We start from the raw sequence: 6,907 nt of genomic DNA, 5'->3' as shown, positions 1-6,907 counted from the left end.
CCAAAAATGCTCGATTCTATTCCTGGTAATAATTATGTCTTTAATTCATGTGACTGTTCCAATTTTTATATTGATTTAGTCTTCTCACGCCTATTTTTTCCCGCGCAAATACCTCATTGGGATTATCTACTGAACCTTGGCCAATCCCCCTGCGTGGGTACGTGCCATGCGTACTAAGGAGAAGACGAAGAAGAAGAACGGGAAGGCCAGAGATCCAAATCCAAATCCAGAGCTGCTGATCAGACTCTCAACCGAGGACGTGTGCCACCAGGCTGCAATACTTTCTGCTTTCACATGGGCTTTCTGCACGATTTGGACGATTACCTGACCGCTATGCAGGCTTTCAGGTACCAGTTGAGTGTGCTGACACCCAACCGACCCTCTTTCATGGACGTGGCTGGTGGTCTTCAACCGACCGGCGGGGGCATGGCTGCCAGCGGCTCCGCAACGGGAAACACTCATGGCGCCTACGCAGCAAGGCCGGACCACGGAGCAGGCGGGCAACCGGAAGAAAGGATGGAGATCTGCGACGATGGCGCGACGCCTGGAGCTCCCAGTCGCAAGAGGCGGGCAGCCACTGGGCACGGCAAACCTTTCAAGAAGGCCAAGAAGGACTGAGTTCGTCTTTTTCGTCCGATCGAGGCGCCCTGAGAGCTTTTCTTGTGCATTAAAGAGCTTCTTTCAATGCCATTATAGCTGGATTGCACCATGAGTGAAGATCTCTTGTTCTGTTATAAAACGAAAGGGTAAGCGCATTTTCCCGCGGGGTATTTCTCCGAACGCGTCGGCCACAAAATTTGCTTTGCACAGGGAATGTAAATCGCGGACGTTGGTGGCAGTCGTGGTGGCGGTGCCACTGAGGTGAACGTGACGACAAGTCGCTTTAAGCGCGCTCTTAGGAAACTCAACTTCAGACTATATCTTTCCAACTGACCCGCCGCGGTGGCTCAGTAGTTACAGCGCTAGGCTGCTGACCCGGAAGACGCGGGTTCGACCCCGGCCGCGGCGGCTGAATTTCTATGAAGGCGAAATTCTAGAGGCCCGTGTACTGTGCGATGTCAGTGCACGTTAAATTCCAATTTTTATCTTGACTCAGTCTTCGCACGCCTATTTTTCCCCGCGCAAATTCCACATTGGGATTATCTACTGAACCTTTGCCAATCCCCCTGCGTGGGTACGTGCCATGTTTACTAAGGAGAAGAAGAAGATGAAGAAACGGGGTTACCTTGTTATCTGTATACAAAATTTTGTCGCATGTCCAAAAATGCTCGATTCTATTCCTGGTAATAATTATGTCTTTAATTCATGTGACTGTTCCAATTTTTATATTGATTTAGTCTTCTCACGCCTATTTCTCCCCGCGCAAATACCTCATTGGGATTATCTACTGAACCTTGGCCAATCCCCCTGCGTGGGTACGTGCCATGCGTACTAAGGAGAAGAAGAAGAAGAAGAACGGGAAGGCCACAGATCCAAATCCAAATCCAGAGCTGCTGATCAGACTCTCAACCGAGGACGTGTGCCACCAGGCTGCAATACTTTCTGCTTTCACATGGGCTTTCTGCACGATTTGGACGATTACCTGACCGCTATGCAGGCTTTCAGGTACCAGTTGAGTGTGCTGACACCCAACCGACCCTCTTTCATGGACGTGGCTGGTGGTCTTCAACCGACCGGCGGGGGCATGGCTGCCAGCGGCTCCGCAACGGGAAACACTCATGGCGCCTACGCAGCAAGGCCGGACCACGGAGCAGGCGGGCAACCGGAAGAAAGGATGGAGATCTGCGACGATGGCGCGACGCCTGGAGCTCCCAGTCGCAAGAGGCGGGCAGCCACTGGGCACGGCAAACCTTTCAAGAAGGCCAAGAAAGACTGAGTTCGTCTTTTTCGTCCGATCGAGGCGCCCTGAGAGCTTTTCTTGTGCATTAAAGAGCTTCTTTCAATGCCATTATAGCTGGATTGCACCATGAGTGAAGATCTCTTGTTCTGTTATAAAACGAAAGGGTAAGCGCATTTTTCCGCGGGGTATTTCTCCGAACGCGTCGGCCACAAAATTTGCTTTGCACAGGGAATGTAAATCGCGGACGTTGGTGGCAGTCGTGGTGGCGGTGCCACTGAGGTGAACGTGACGACAAGTCGCTTTAAGCGCGCTCTTAGGAAACTCAACTTCAGACTATATCTTTCCAACTGACCCGCCGCGGTGGCTCAGTAGTTACAGCGCTAGGCTGCTGACCCGAAAGACGCGGGTTCGACCCCGGCCGCGGCGGCTGAATTTCAATGAAGGCGAAATTCTAGAGGCCCGTGTACTGTGCGATGTCAGTGCACGTTAAAGAACCTCAGGACGATCTAAATTTCCGGAGCCCTTCACTACGGCGTCCCTCATAGCCTGAGTCGCTTTGGGACGTTAAACCCCAATAAACCAACCAACCAACCAACCAATATCTTTCCAACTGCACATGACCCGCAGCATACGGGATAGGGCTTCCCAGCTTCTACTCCTATGCGGACCGATTAAATGTAAATCGCATCGTACAGCTGCTCAAATAAGTGCCAGCTCGTTCAAGCGGTGAAAACAAATTTATTTACTTCAAGAAGAGTGTGCAGTACAGTTAATCAGTCATGAACTCGTACAGATACGTCTGGCATTCTCAAAATGTCACCAACAACGTATCTTGTGCTTTCCTTCACTTATTCAATATGTTACGTATTTAAGGCCCTTTACTCCCATGGTTGAATTTATTGTTTGAAATGCAGATGGCAATTCCAGTTCACTAACCTTTGAAAGCGTCAGTACTGAAAGTCGCATATACTGGCTGGATAGGAAGTCTACGTGGTGTATTGATCGCTGCATCCTTTGGTGCCCTCTGGGCGCTAAATACAAAGTGGGCGTCAATCGGCTCTTAAAGGCTAATGCGTGATTTTCACTTCAGGCTTGATCCTTGCCAAAAGACACCGATCGATAAAAAGCGTTACCACCAACGCCGCATTCATTCAGATTATCAACGTCAGCAGCCTTAGTCATGAGTGGAGGCAGTCATGAGTGGTAGCAGTTGAGTGTGCCGACACCCAACCGACCCTCTTTCATACGGAAAACTACTCCCGCCGCCAATAGAGGCACATTGAGAGCTATTTTTATCAATGAACAAGCTGCTTTTATGCGGTCATTGCTGGATTCAGGCAAACGACCCTTAAACAGAAGCAGACACAGTTCACTAACTATAGCTGTGCAGCTTCTTTACATATGCTGTCACTCTTTTCTGTCGTTCATCCATGTTCTTTGCGCTGCTTTTCCTATTTCTGATGAATCAAATAGCCCACCACTCATATGGCGTCTTGAAGGTGGCGGCGGTGTTGAAAGTAGAAAGAGATGGGTGCCGGCCTCGGAATCTGCAGCATGTTCTTCGAAAACCTGATCTGCAGCTGGCGAAAGAAGGAAAAGGGTAGAGAGGAATAAGAGGGGGGGGGGGGGGGCAAGCAGAAAATTACGGAATGAACGAAAGAGGAGAGAAAATGCACCATTTACGTTTTGTTTCACACGCAAGCAAACACAATATTAAGAAGAAAATTGCAAGGGTGTTAATATGCTATAGCGGTCTTAGACTGACCACTTTAAAAGCTGTAACGCTTAGGAGGCGTGAATCTCTTGTTTTATTACACACGTATTCTATAGGCGTTACGTTTCTTCACCATTTAAGGTCACGCTTTGTATAGTTGTTGCACTTACACCACACACAGTCACTCTTAGCAAGCGTGTTAGCCGTCTCCAGGCCCCCCCCCAGTTTATTTCGTCCAGGGGTGAGAAATTGGTGACGCCGTTGAGACCTCTGAGCGAGAGCGCTGGGATCCTTCAGGCACGGCATGTTGTGGGATACTAGGATGTCTTCAGAACACGTTTTTTTCCGGGTGTGAACGCAGCCATTCTGAAAAGCGAGCATGAAAAATAAATTATATAGCAGCACCATTCGTGCGCATCGAAGTGAACACGGCTTCATTATTATTAATGAAGTCATCCGGAAAAAACAGCTATAGAACAGATTGAACACTGCACTCAAGATATTTTTTGGTGCAAAATAAAAAAGATGAGTAAACAGAGGAAGGGGCAAACGCAGCCTATTCCGGATGGTATACTATAGCTGCGCTAAAATTTTACAAAATTTGTAAGTCTAAAAGCCTGGCGAAGATATAAGGCTTAGTTACAACTGCAACAGCCAAGAACTACCATCATCATGATCCGGGATAGGTCCACTGCAGCAAGACAAGGCAATGTCTCACTGTATAACCCTGCCCACGCCCGCCGCGTTCATCTTAAACCAGCAAACTTCATATTCTCCTCACACTACTTCAGAAAGTACGTCCCCCCTCCCCGATATCTGCGCTGCTGCTTCAACGACGCATTTGTTTGACACTTCACATGTTTGGCTCATTCCCATTCCTCCTTTACTTGGTCCCATTTGGAAAAGAAGTCAATAAAAAGTAAGCAGTTTGAACAGCAGGTTAATTGTGTGTTATCAGGGCACAATATCGTTCCTGCAGAAAGCGCTGCATACACCGTACGTCATTAAGTTTGCCGTTTTGGTGATAAGATTGGGGTAAACATGATTCTCATTACTGACATTACAAACATAGGTGGAGAAAGACTTTTCTGAGGCAGGTGCAGAAGCATAACTTTTGCGACGCGAATAGATTAGAAAAAAAAATCCATAGTTTCTTGTTAAACATACATGCGATCTTCCACATCCTTTAAACAAGCGCGTTGCTCATTATGAGCAGAAACGCACGCAAACCACCTAGCGAAACGAAGAGACGGGGGCCACAAGAATAACCCGTCGTCACAGTGTCTGTCTCGTACACAAATGTATATTTCATACCTTATTCAGCCTTTCAGACACTTTAAATGTCGTCATCACTTGCATTACCTCTGCACCTCAAGCTTCATTTAGGAATCGTCAAAGAATTCCAATCTGTACTAAGCTCTAAATGGAGCAGTCACTCAGTGCGAAGAAGGCTAGAAAATACTTTTGCCTTATCCTGTGCTGGGAAAGCGAAGAAAATGGGATGTCTGTGCGACGCTCTTAAGGAAATAAGCAAGTGGATTCGGAAATAAAACGAGTAGAGCTAAGCTTACCGGTTTAGCGCATGATTCAGCGAAAGCCGGTCGGAATTAGCGGCGTCTCCGGCAGGTGAGGTCGGTCTGGCGCATGCATGCAACGAGGACCGGAGCGCTGGCACAAGCAGTTTTACAGACATGTCATGGACGCGACGAGCCAACCTCAAACACAAATAGCTACATGGCTTTAGTTTTCTGTTTCGCGCACGTTTAGCCACTTGGCTTCGCCTCTCTTTTTTCGAGCATGTTTAGCTACTTTGCTTTGGCCTGTTTGTTTGAGAACGTTTAGGTACTTGGCTTAGCATCTCTGTTTCGAACTCGTTTGTTCGCTGGGCTTCGCCGCTTTATGAGCCAGTACCACCTGAAGCGGAGCGGTCTTGCATGTTCAGCTGGGATATCAACGCGCGGTCGACTTTTCCGTCGGAACGGCGCACACTCTCCTTCGCACCTCGTCAACGCGGCAATGAACTCCCCAGCTGCGTCTCATATCTCGGTGGACACCTTAACCGCAGCCACAGCTGGCGTGGCGATTAGGGCAGGGAGGAAAGAAGCTGTTCAGCGTCTTTTGAAAGTTTCATGGCTGACCCCGACTGACGTTCTCAGCACTGCAGTCGCATAAGTTGTTGGGAACAGTTGGGGATAAGAGATAACGGTGAATGCCTAAATATGTTGCGATTCGCTGATGACACTGCTTTGCAGAGTCACTCCGAAGGTGAAGTGCAAATAATGATCAATGAGTTAGACAGGCAGAGCAGAAAGGTTGGTCTAAAATTAACATGCAGCAAGCCAAAGTGATGTTTGACAGTCTATCAAGGGAAAAGCAGTTCACAGTTGGCAGCAAGGTGCTGGAAGTGGTAAAGTACGTCTACTTTAGGGCTACTTTAGGACGGCCGACATGGGCTGGTAATTTGTTGGAAAGCTGCAGTTTACTTCTTTAAAAATTACCGATACGTTAGCAATCTTCATTTCATCCGGGAAAATTCCCGATTCCATCACTAAGATGAATACACGAGCAAGTATTTGCATAGGTGCAATTATACTTACGACGGTACTTTATGGGCTTTATTTGAATGTCGTTTGCGGTAAAGTTTTGCTGTTAGGCAAGACCATCACCGTATTGAAAACTTGAGTCATCGGTTGGCTGACGGAACATATTATCGCTGATGCCACCTCGGTGTATTGATTCTTCCGAGGGATTGTCTCCGGGGGCACGGAGACCAACGTCAGCGAAGTAATGACCTGAGTAATCTGTAATTTCTTTTCCAGTAAGTTCTGCAGCAAAAGTATTCAGAATGGAGTTAATTTTTCGACGCCCCAGGATACTGTTTGTTACTTTCCATGTAGCGTCGGGGCGATACTGATTTATATTTCTAAATATTTGTTCACAGTACGCAAATTCCAACACAGACTAGCATTCAGGGTATTACGGAACTTTTTAAACTCTAAGTGTCGCCTCTATTCGTGTGCATAAGATTGATAAAGTCTATTTTTTAATTTAATCGCTTTTGGCAGCGTTGGCGCAGAGCTGGAGCGTCCGCCTCGCGTGCAAGTGGACCGAGGTTCGAATCCCAGGGCCGCGCAGTTCTCCACCGGGTTTAAAAAAAAAACCGCGTGTCGATGGAATTCCTTAAGGAGGCCTGGTGTGCGGCCTGATCTCGGTGACTAGAATCGACAAGGCACTCCCTCACCAGAACTGGACTTGGCCACCCTGGTGTAGTACTTGGCCACAACCTTCTATGAACAAACCAATTAGCCCTCGGCCCTTAGTCCCCAGCGGCTGCGGAGCAACTGACCACTTCG

General features: G+C 48.0%; 1 long non-coding RNA gene across 2 annotated transcripts; it reads right to left on the bottom strand.

The window, feature by feature from the left end:
- Positions 1-2,691: 2,691 nt before the first annotated feature.
- Positions 2,692-5,242, bottom strand: LOC144096718 (uncharacterized). 2 transcript variants are annotated; one of them, XR_013306830.1, is made up of 3 exons: positions 5,126-5,242; positions 3,725-3,920; positions 2,692-3,420 (listed from the first exon to the last, which is right to left on the bottom strand). It is a non-coding gene; the product is annotated as an uncharacterized LOC144096718 (long non-coding RNA). The 2 variants fall into 2 exon arrangements; XR_013306825.1 differs by having other exon boundaries at positions 3,823-3,920.
- Positions 5,243-6,907: the final 1,665 nt, after the last annotated feature.

The sequence above is a fragment of the Amblyomma americanum genome, chromosome 1 (assembly GCF_052857255.1).
Source record: "Amblyomma americanum isolate KBUSLIRL-KWMA chromosome 1, ASM5285725v1, whole genome shotgun sequence".
Classification (NCBI taxonomy): Eukaryota; Metazoa; Arthropoda; class Arachnida; order Ixodida; family Ixodidae; genus Amblyomma; species Amblyomma americanum.
This window is presented reverse-complemented; position numbering and strand designations above follow the sequence as displayed.